General features: G+C 47.2%; 1 long non-coding RNA gene across 1 annotated transcript; it reads right to left on the reverse strand.

Annotated features, from left to right (window-relative positions):
- Nucleotides 1-6,338: 6,338 nt before the first annotated feature.
- Nucleotides 6,339-10,894, reverse strand: LOC116970385. Its single transcript, XR_004411127.1, has 2 exons — nt 10,683-10,894; nt 6,339-8,747 (listed from the first exon to the last, which is right to left on the reverse strand). It is a non-coding gene; the product is annotated as an uncharacterized LOC116970385 (long non-coding RNA).
- Nucleotides 10,895-10,937: the final 43 nt, after the last annotated feature.

Here is a 10,937-nt window from a genome sequence, read left to right on the forward strand (position 1 = left end):
TAAACTCATGACCTCTATCATGGGAACATCACCACTTTCAGTTCCCCATCATGTATCACATCATACTGACTTAGAAATATTTACCAATCCTTATGACTGAGTCTTAGTCCTGGAGTTCCCTGGGCAAAAGCACAATGTTAGGACCTTTACAATACTGCAGCATTGCATGGTCACCTTCTCCAGGACAATGAGGGATGGGCAATAACTGTTGGCTTTACCAACCACACGCAGAAAATGAATTTAAAAGAAACAACTCCAGCATGTGGTCTAAAGTTTATCATGCGAGTAGTGCCATAACACTAATTTTAATAATCTGTCCACAAATCCATCTTCGACATCAAGGTAGGTCGTTCGTAGACCACAATCCTTTCAGTTAGATAATTATGAACCCAAGACCCGTTCTAGGAATTTCAGTGCATAACATATGGCAACATTTTAATGCAGTATTAAACAGATACTATTTTAAAGATTCGATAGTGGTATGATAAATTGAGACCAGAATCGATTATTTTGTAAATCAGAACACTGATTTCATTATTTACTGAGAAGGAAATAATCTCTAATATTACCTTGCTTAATCCCGCAACTCACCATGTTCTTGTCTATATTTTTTATCAAAATGTTCCAAAACTGGTATGCAAATGTATTTCTGTAACTTCCGTCTGATATGAAGTTTTTTTAAATTCTTATCGATCTAAAAGATTGAAAACAAAATTCATAGCAGCAAATGAATCCTTTATTTTGGTGGCTTGTTCGTCTGTTTTGATTTGTACACTCACCCCAGGTTACAAAAGGTTCACCCGTTCCTCAGAACTGTTTGTAATCCAATTTTTTATCGAGTTGGAAATGAACAAAAAAAGTGTATGGAAGAGAATCACAGAATGAATTCCCCCCTGACCTGACCTGACCTGACCTGACCAAGATTTTGGTGCCCAAAATTGCTCACACTATTCCAAATGCGGCCTGACCAGCGCCCTATAGAGCCTCAGCATTACATCCCTCTATTTATATATAAGTTTTCTCGAAATAAATGCTAGCATTGCACTTCCTTTCTTTACTAGCAATTCGACTAGCAGATAAACTTTTTGGGAATCCTGCATCAACACTCTCAAGCCCTTTTGCTGCTCAGATTTCTGGATTCTCTCCCCATTTAGAAAATAATCAACTGTGGCGCCACCTGGTGGTTAGGCCACTTACTAGGCGAACCCTCGGCTTGATTTTTAAAATTTCAAAATTTTGTAACATTGCTACCATCAGTGTTTCTGTTTTGTAAATTGCAGCTTGTTATTTAATACAACTTTTCACAGTCCCTTGTGAATGAAGTGCAGGAGTGCGGTGTTGTTGCGATTAGTACACGGCCGAGTCAGCAAAGACTATATACCACAGCATTGTCCCTAACATATTTACCCCTGAGTGCTGTGAATTATGAAGGAATGTACAGTGCCCTCCATAATATTTGGGACAAAGACCCATTATTTATTTATTTGCCTCTGTACTCTACAATTTGAGGTTTGCCATAGAACAAAATCCTATGTGGCTAAAGTGTACATTGTCAGATTTTAATAAAGGTCATTTTTATACGTTTTGATTTCACCATGTAGAAATTACAGCTGTGTTTATATATAGTCCCCCATTTGAATTTCCTTTATTGTCATTCAGACCTTTCGGTCTGAACGAAATTTTGTGCCTGCAGTCATACATACAATAATACAATAATAAACAACAGTAAACACAAATTAACATCCACCACAGTGAGTCCACCAAGCACCTCATCACTGTGATGGAGGCAAAAATCTTAGGGCTGCAGTCTCTTCCCTCCTCTTCTCTCTCTGCGCGTGAGACGATACCCCACCGGGCGATGGTAAATGAGTCCCGTGGCTCACCGAGCTCCGCGAACGGGCCGGCTCAAACACCGCGGCCCGGTGTGGTCGGAGCTGCCGCCCTCCAGTCCAGTGGACGCAGCCGCTGACGACGTTGTCCACTGGCCCGCGGCTGAACCCCGGACTCAGGTCACCGCCGCCAGAACGCCGCATCAGCCACCGGAGCACCGTTCCATTTCAGAGCACCATAATGATTGGGGCACAGCAATGTCATGTAAATGAAAGTAGTCATGCTTAGTATTTTGTTGCATATTCTTTGCCTGCAATGACTGCTTGAAGTCTGCGATTCATGGACATCACCAGTTGCTGGGTATCTTCTCTGGTGCTGCTCTGCCAGGCCTATATTGCAGCCTTCTTTAGCTGATGCTTGTTTTGGGGGCTAGTCCGCTTCAGTTTTCTCTTCAGCATATAAAAGGCATAGGTTCAGATCGGGTGATTGACTTGGCCACTCAAGAATTTACCATTTTTTAGCTTTGAAAAACTCCTTTGTTGCTTTAACAGTATGTTTGGGTTCATTGGCTTGCTGTAGACTGAACCGCCAGCAAAGGAGTTTTGAGGCATTTGTTTGAACTTGAGCAAATAGGATGCGTCTATATGCTTCAGAATTCATTATGCTACTACAATCAGCAGTTGTATCATCAATGAAGATAAGTGAGCCAGTACCTTCAGCAGCCATAACACCCCTACCACAGTGTTTCACAGATGAGGTGGTATGCTTTGAATCTGAGGCAGATCCTTCTCTCCTCCATACTTTGCTCTTGGCATCACTCTGATATGTTAATCTTCAACTCATCTGTCCTCAAGACCTTTTTCCAGAACTGTGGTTGCACTTTTAAGTACTTCTTAGCAAACTGAAACCCGGCCATCCTATTTTTGTCGCTACCCAGTGGTTTGCATCTTGCAGCCTCTGTATTTCTGTTCATGAAGTCTTCTGCGGACAGTGGTCATTGACAAATCCACACCCAATTCCTGAAGAATGATTCTGATCTGTTGGACAGGTGTTTTGGGCTTTTCTTTATTATAGAGAGAATTCTTCTGTCATTAACTGTGGAGGTCATGCTTGGCCTGCCAGTCCCTTTGCGATTAGTAAGCTCACCAGGGCTCTCTTTCTTCTTAATGATGTTCCAAACAGTTGATTTTGGTATACCTAAGATTTGGCTGATGTCTCCAACAGTTTTATTCTTGGTTCTCAGTCTCTTAATGGCTTCTTTGACTTGCATTGGCACAACTTTGGTCCTCATGTTGATAAACAGCAATAACATTTTCTAAAGGTGATGGAGAGGCTGGAGGAAAGACTAGCTGCTGAAAGCTCTCTAATACCTGCATTAAGGAGGCAATTAAACACACGTGTGCAATTACAAATGCCTGTGAAGCCATGTGTCCCAAACATTATGGTGCCCTGAAATGGAGGGACTATGTATAAACACAGCTTTAATTTCTACATGGGGAAACCAAAATGTATAAAAATGGCCTTTAATAAAGGTTTCCAGTAGAATTGCTGGATGTTGCATCGTTGGTTGCCCGAGGTGCTTGCTTGTCGTAGCCAGTCAAGGTTTTGGAAGTGCATGGAAGGCAAGTTTCACTGTTGTCCAGGATCCTGTGATATTTCTGCTGGGTCTGAGATCTGGATTTTCAAACCCTTTTCCTCAACCTACTGAGAGCTGTGTTGGCACAATGAATGAAGGCTGTGGTGAATTGGACCATTGATTCTGTCCTCGCCAAGAGATGGCTTCCAAGGTACAGGACATGGCCCAGGCTATCACCGTGAACCTTTGTTGGAGAGTGGAATGCTACACTGCGGGCAAATTATTTGGAGAACACGTGTAAGCAGGTAAGTAACAAAATATTCAGTTGATGATTATAGGGAGAAAGGTGCTTTTTGGAAAGAAAGGACTGCTATTGAGCCATGGGGCTGCATATATTGCAATTTAGCTTATCCGTCTGACTGGCTACTTGGAAATACATTTCCTCCTGGATAAAAATAGTTTATTTGCATTCTAGGCATAATTTTAAGTATTCATCCCACGTGATGGCAGCCACGTCCGTCTCTTCATCTTTTTTTGTTATTTTTTAAGATGTCTTAAAATATGTTTTAATGTTCCTCAAAGGTAGACAAAAATGATGCAGTAACTCAGCGGGTGAACTCAGTAACTCAGTGTTCCGATCCGTCCCGACGCCGGAGTTTCCATCATCCCGATGCGAGGGCTTGGACATCGGGCCGTCGGCAACTGGCGACTGCGGAGGGTTCAGCCCCGACTACGGGTGAACAAAGGAGGAAGATGACTGAACTTTATTGCATTCCATCAGTTAGGAATGTGGATTCCACTGTGGTGGATGTTTATGTTAAATTTTATTGTGTAGTGTTCTTTTTACTTGTATGGATGTATGGTAATTCAAATATCACTATACCTTAATTGGTGCATGTGACAATAAATGTGAACTTGAAGTTAATAAGTAGGCTAATTTTGGTAGGTTGGCAATGTTGTAGCAATCCAGCATTTCATGTGACTTTTGTGTTTGCCAGTGGGTTTTCTGGATTTAGTAGTAAACTGTCCCCAGAATGATTAGATCAAGTACAAGTAAAAGAAGTGTTTGATTGTGGCAGAATCGCATGATGGATTAATGATCACTGTCACACTGCATATTCCTGATGGTCAGCCGTGTATCAGCATTGGTGTTTAAATGGGTCACCTTGCTGGAATGTTAAAGAAAGAACTGCAGATGCTTATAAAATAGAAGGGAGACACAAAATGCTAGAGAAACTCAGCGGGTGAGGCAGCATCTACGGAGAGAAGAAATTGGCAATGTTTCAGGTCGAGACCCTTCTTCAGACTGATGTCAGAGGAGAGGGCTGGATAAAGAAAGAATGTAGGCGGAGACACTAAGACCAGGAAGAAAACTAGGAAGGGGAGGGGATGGAGAGAGAAAGCAAGGGCTACCTGAAGTTAGAGAAGTCAATGTTCATACCGCTGGGGTGTAAGTTTCCCAAGTGAAATATGAGGTGATGTTCCTCCAATTTACGCTGGGCCACACTCTATCAATGGAGGCCTAGGACAGAAAGGTCAGATTGGGAATGGGAGGGGGAGTTGAAATGCTGGGCCACTGGGAGAGCCTGCACTTGGTCTCGCCGATGTAGAGAAGTTGAAACCTGCAACAGTGGTTGCAGTAGATGAGGTTGGAGGAGGTGCAAACTTGCTGTAATGCTTGATTGTAATCTAACAGAGATAAGGATCACATTCTTAAAACAGGCTCATTAAATTGTTTATGTAGGAGTGGCATAAAATGGGAACAGATCAAATCACTCTTAAAATTCCAAGGAGTTAAGTGAAATGTGGAAAGATTCTTGCTAAGATTGAAAATAAAAGGCTCTGGAAGTAATCTCTGCTGCGTTCAGATTGATGTTATGTTTTACAAGTTATTCACATTTTTAACTTTACAAAATCCCACTTTGACAACAATTTCTTCCACTGGCAGTAACAGCTATGACACCACAATGGGATCCAATCCTTGCTGGCCCTCCCCACTGAGTCCTGCCAGCAAGTTTTTAAAGTTTAAAAACAGGGAGGCTGAAGAGGAGGGGGAGTGGGTGCTAGGGGAGGCAGGGGAAGTGCAAATGGATTATTTTTTAAAGTCCTGGCAGCAAGTGCAATTTGGAGGCTAAAGTGGAGGGTGAGGGAGTTCTGGGGGAAAAGGGGAAATAAGCTGTCCCTCCACATTTGGGGGCTTTGGGTTAGTTGTGGATTATTGCATTGGGGGAAGAGATGAGTGGTGGAATATTGCGTTGGGGGAACAGGTTGGATGACCAGGCCTACCGTGTGACAGGGACTCAGAGTCCCACTTGGTCTAGTACCAAGCTAAACATTTCTATCAGCAGAGATAAGCAATGTTCATCATTGAAGGCTGAAATGGCTTCAGTGAGGATTGGTGAAGAATAGCCTGAAACAAAATGTGACATTGTTTGCGATCAAAAAAGTATGTTGTGCACAATGTGTATAATAATTGCTCTTTTCCTTCTACAACATCATTGGTGACGGCTGCATTAGAAAAAGGTGACAATGTTCACTAGGATTTGACCACAATTGAATCAATAGGATCTTATTTTGTACAGCTAATCCATTATTTGTCAGTCATACCTTGCAGTACAAAACGTCACTCTCTTCAGAAAGGCAAGAGTAGGCATGGTGCTATAGAAACTCCTCAGAGGAAAGACTTGTAGGAAAGGAAACATTTCCTAATCTAATCAAATCCATTAAACAAATAAAATACAGCAGCGGCCAAACAATATTGCCAGCTGCAGGAACTATCTTTGAAGTAGTGGGGAGGTGTGCGACTGCCCTACGGCTACAGATATGCATGGAGGCGAGAATAATTTCTTATCATTTCTAGAGATTGTAGGCATTTTCTTTCATTATTGATAGCACAACATGAATTCTGAAGAATTCTGAAGAACACAGTGAGGTCAGGAAAAATTTGCTTCATTTGTTAAATAAGGCACAAATGTGTCTAGACTTTCTTTTGAAAAAAACTTTAAAATGCCTTTAAGTTTTTGGGCCAGTGGCAGCCAGCTGGTACTGTGAGCAGTCGGATGTGTGCAGTTTGGCTCACTTTAGCATTTTCACTTGGGTACAGTATGAATGAAAATTTGCTGATACTATCGATGGTCTGCTCCTCGACAGGGCCAAGGAGGGCTTATATAAGGAACACTTCTCCATCCGTTTCCCACCACGGATGGCTGACTTGCTGAGTTCTAACGGCACTTTGGAGGGGAATGGGTAGGCGACGTGTCGGGTCTGGACCCTTGTTTGGACTGATGGAGTCGGGGGAGAAAGCTGGAAAAAAGAGATAGGGTCAGGACAGACTCCAGGACTTGATTAGGGGCGGGGGGGGGGGGGAAAGTCTCCTTAATTTGGAGAATTCAATGTTCATGTCATTGGGCTGTAAGCTATGACGTGCTGTTCCTCCAGTTTGCGTGTCCCCTCACTGTGGAAATGGAGGAGGCCCAGGTCAGAAAGATCCGTGTGGGAGTGGGACGGGGAGTTAAAATGGTTGGCAACCAGGAGTGTTTGTGTTTGGTCCATATCCGTCCTTGGCCTTGGCGGACCGAGCGCAATGCAGAGTGGGGGAAACAGAGGACCAGATACAAGGAACAGCAGATGCTGGTTTACAAAAAGAGACACAATCTCCTGTGGGCAACTTGGGCCAAAGTTTCCACTGTTTCATTCAATGACTCTAACATAGAGTGCTGCAGTAACTCGGCGGGTCAGGCAGCATCTGTGGAGAACATGGATAGGTGACGTTTCACAGAGTGCTGGAGTAACTCAGCGTGTCAGGCAGCATCTGTGGAGAAAAGGAATGGGTAATGTTTCGGGTCAAGACTGAAGAGGGTCTCGGCCAGAACGTTACCCATTCTTTCCAGTATTTTGGGTCTACCTAAACAGCGCCTATCCATGTGGCGGTGTGCCAGCAGGCTGGAGGAGCGGGCAAAGGCCTTGCCACAGAGCGGGCAGGTGAAGGGGCGCTGGCTGGTATGGACTCGCCGGTGCTCCAGCAGGTGGTCATGGTGGGTGAAGCCCTTACCACAGGATGGGCAGGGGAAGGGATGCTGACATCTGTGGGTACGCCGGTGCTGCCAAAGGCTGGACATGCGGGTGAAACCCTTGCCACACTCAGCGCACACAAAGGGTCTCTCTCCGATGTGTATCCGCCGTGCTCCCGCAGCACCCATGCTCTCTTGTCACAGTGGGAGCAGCTGCTCGCCAGCGTGGGCTCGCCGGTGCTGTCGCAACCCCCGTGAGCTGTCAAACGCCTCACAGCAGTACGGGCATTCGTAGGGCTGGCCACTGGTGTGCATGCGCTGGTGAGACAGGGTGTGGGAGGCCATGGCAAAGTGGTCTCCACACACTGGGCTGGGGATGGGACGGTCGCCGGCGTGCACCCGCTGGTGCTGCAGCAGGTTGCTGGACTGGGTGAAGCCCTTGCCGCACTGGCCGCAGGTGTAGGGCCGCTCGCCCGTGTGGATACGCTGGTGCTTCAGCAGGTTGCAGGACTGGATGAAGCCCTTCCCACACTGGGCGCAGGTGTAGGGGCGCTCGCCGGTGTGGGTGCGCTGGTGGTACAGCAGGTTGCTGGAGTGGGTGAATCCCTTGCCACAGTTGCTGCAGATGTAGGGCCTCTCCACGATGTGCAGGCGCCTGTGCACCTTCAGGCGCGTGGACGACTTGAAGCCTTTGCCACAGTCGGAGCAGGTGAAGGGCTGCTCACTGCTGTGTACCTGCCGGTGCTCCTGCAGCCCCGACAACTGGGTAAAGCTCTTCCCGCAGGTGGAGCAGGTGAAGGGCCGCTCACCGCTGTGCATCCGCTGGTGCACATGCAGCCCCGATGACTGGGTAAAGCTTTTACCGCAGGTAGAGCAGGTGAAGGGCCGCTCACCGCTGTGCACCCGCCGGTGCACCTGCAGTCCCCATGACTGGGTAAAGCTTTTGCCGCAGTTGGAGCAGTTGAAGGGACGTTCTCCCGTGTGTGCTCGCCGGTGGGAATTTAGATGTTGCACCGACTTGAAACTCTTGCCGCAGTCGGAGCAGTCAAAGGGGCGTTCTCCCGTGTGCACCCGCCTGTGGGTCTCCAGCTCGCTCGGGCTCCGCCAAGCCTTGCCACACACGTCGCACTCATAACGCTTTTCCTTGTTGTGCCCCATCATGTGGTCCTCCTCAGTAGCTCAGCCCCTCGAAGCTCAGCCCCTCAAAGCTCAGCCCTTCAAAGCTCAGCCCGCAAACCGAGCAGATGAGGGGGCGGCCTTGCCGGCACCCTGGCCGCCCTCAATGGCCGCTCACATCCCGTCTCTCCTTCCATAGCAACAGCTCATAAACCCTGCAGGAGGGGAACACAGAGGGTCAACAAGCTGGCAAACAGGACATTACTAACGTGTGAACATTACTGGTGCTTGAAAGGGAGGTGGCGTGGGGGAAGATGGGGTGGGGGCTAATGGGGGAGTTAAGAGGGGGGAAGGAGGGGAGAGGTGGTGAGGAGGCAAGGGGGGGAAGTGGGGAAGGGGGATGAGGACGGCGGAAGTGAGGGGAGGGGGAGAAGGGAGAGGGGTTATGAGGGGAGACAATAGACAATAGGTGCAGGAGTAGGCCATTTGGCCCTTCGAGCCAGCACCGCCATTCAATGAGATCATGGCTGATAATCCCTAATCAGTACCCCGTTCCTGCCTTCTCCCCATATCCCCTGACTCCGCTATTTTTAAGAGCCCTATCTAGCTCCCTCTTGAAAGCATCCAGAGAACCTGCCTCCACCGCCCTCTGAGGCAGAGAATTCCATACACTCACAACTCTCTGTAAGAAAAAGTGTTTCCTCGTCTCCGTTCTAAATGGCTTACCTCTTATTCTTAAACAGTGGCCCCTGGTTCTGGACTCCCCCAACACGGTGAACATGTTTCCTGCCTCTAGCGTGTCCAAGCTCTTAACAATCTTATATGTTTCAATGACATGCCCTCTCATCCTTCTAAATTCCAGAGTGTACAAGCCCAGCTGCTCCATTCTCTCAGCATATGACAGTCCCGCCATCCCAGGAATTAACCTTGTAAACCTACGCTGCACTCCCTCAATAGCAAAAATGTCCTCCCTCAAATTAGGGGACCAAAACTGCACACAATACTCCAGGTGTGGTCGAACTAGGGCTCTGTACAACTGCAGAAGGACCTCTTTGCTCCTATATTCGATTCCTCTTGTTATAAAGGCCAGCATGCCTTTCGTTTTCTTCAATGCCTGCTGTACCTACTTTCATAGACTGATGTACAAGGACCCCCAGATGCCGTTGTACTTCGCCTTTTCCCAACTTGATGCCGTTTAGATAGTAATCTGCCTTCCTGTTTTTGTTACCAAAGTGGATAACCTCACATTAATCCGCATTAAACTTCATCTGCCATGCATCTGCCCACTCCTCCAACCTGTCCAAGTCACCCTACATTCTCATAGCATCTTCCTAGCATCCTCCTCACTGTTCACGCTGCCACCCAGCTTTGTGTCATCTGCAAATTTGTTAATGAGCACGATGAGCATTTGTTGGCGCTGGGCCTTTACTCGCTGGAGTTTAGAAGAACGAGGGGGAGACCTCATTGAAACTTTAGCAAACAGTGAAAGGCCTGGATCGAGTGCAAGCGGCGAGGATGATTCCACTAGTGGGAGAGTCTCGGACCAGAGGGCAGAGCCTCAGAATTAAAGGACGTTCCTTTAGGAAGGAGATGAGGAGGAATCTCTTCAGCTTGAGGGTGGTGAATCTGTGGGATTCATTGCCACAGACGGCGGTGGAGGCCACAAGTCAGTGCGTATTATTAAGGCAGAGATAGACAGATGCATGATTAGTGTCAGGGGTTATGGGGAGAAGGCAGGAGAATGCGGTTAGGAGGGAGAGATGGATCAGCCATAATTGAATGGCATGGACTTGATGGACCGAATGGCCTAATTATGTCCTATCACTTATGATCTTATGAGGGAGAGAGGGGAGGGTGAGATAGGGAGAGGGAGAGAGGGTGGGAGAGGGAGAGAGGCGAGGGTGGGGGAGAGAGGGAGGGCCAGAGATGGGGGAGAAGCGGAGGGAGGGGGAGAGAGGGAGAGGGGCAGAGGAAGAGGGGTTAGAGAGGGGGGAGATGGAGCGGGGGAGGAGGAGAATCCTGTAGGCATTGCCAGTTTCATTTCACTGTACATCTTGTTTGTGTATGTGACAAATAAAGTTGACTTGATTTGACTTGAGAGAGGGGGGATAGGGGGAGAGGGAAAGGTGGGAGAGGGGGATTAAACTTACGTAGACCTGATTGTACGGAATCGTTCTTTCCCAGCGGTTTCCCAGATCTGCAGCTTCACCTTCTCCCCATTGACATCGACCGTCCGAACCTTGAAATCCACTCCGATAGTAGTGATGTAGCTACCTGAAAGAGAGAGAGAGAGCGAGAGAGAGACAGAGAGTGAGAGACAGAGACAGAGACAGAGACAGAGAGAGAGAGAGAGAGAGAGAGAGAGAGAGAGAGAGAGAGAGAGAGAGAGAGAGAGAGAGAGAGAG

This window comes from Amblyraja radiata, unplaced genomic scaffold (genome assembly GCF_010909765.2).
Source record: "Amblyraja radiata isolate CabotCenter1 unplaced genomic scaffold, sAmbRad1.1.pri scaffold_818_ctg1, whole genome shotgun sequence".
Classification (NCBI taxonomy): Eukaryota; Metazoa; Chordata; class Chondrichthyes; order Rajiformes; family Rajidae; genus Amblyraja; species Amblyraja radiata.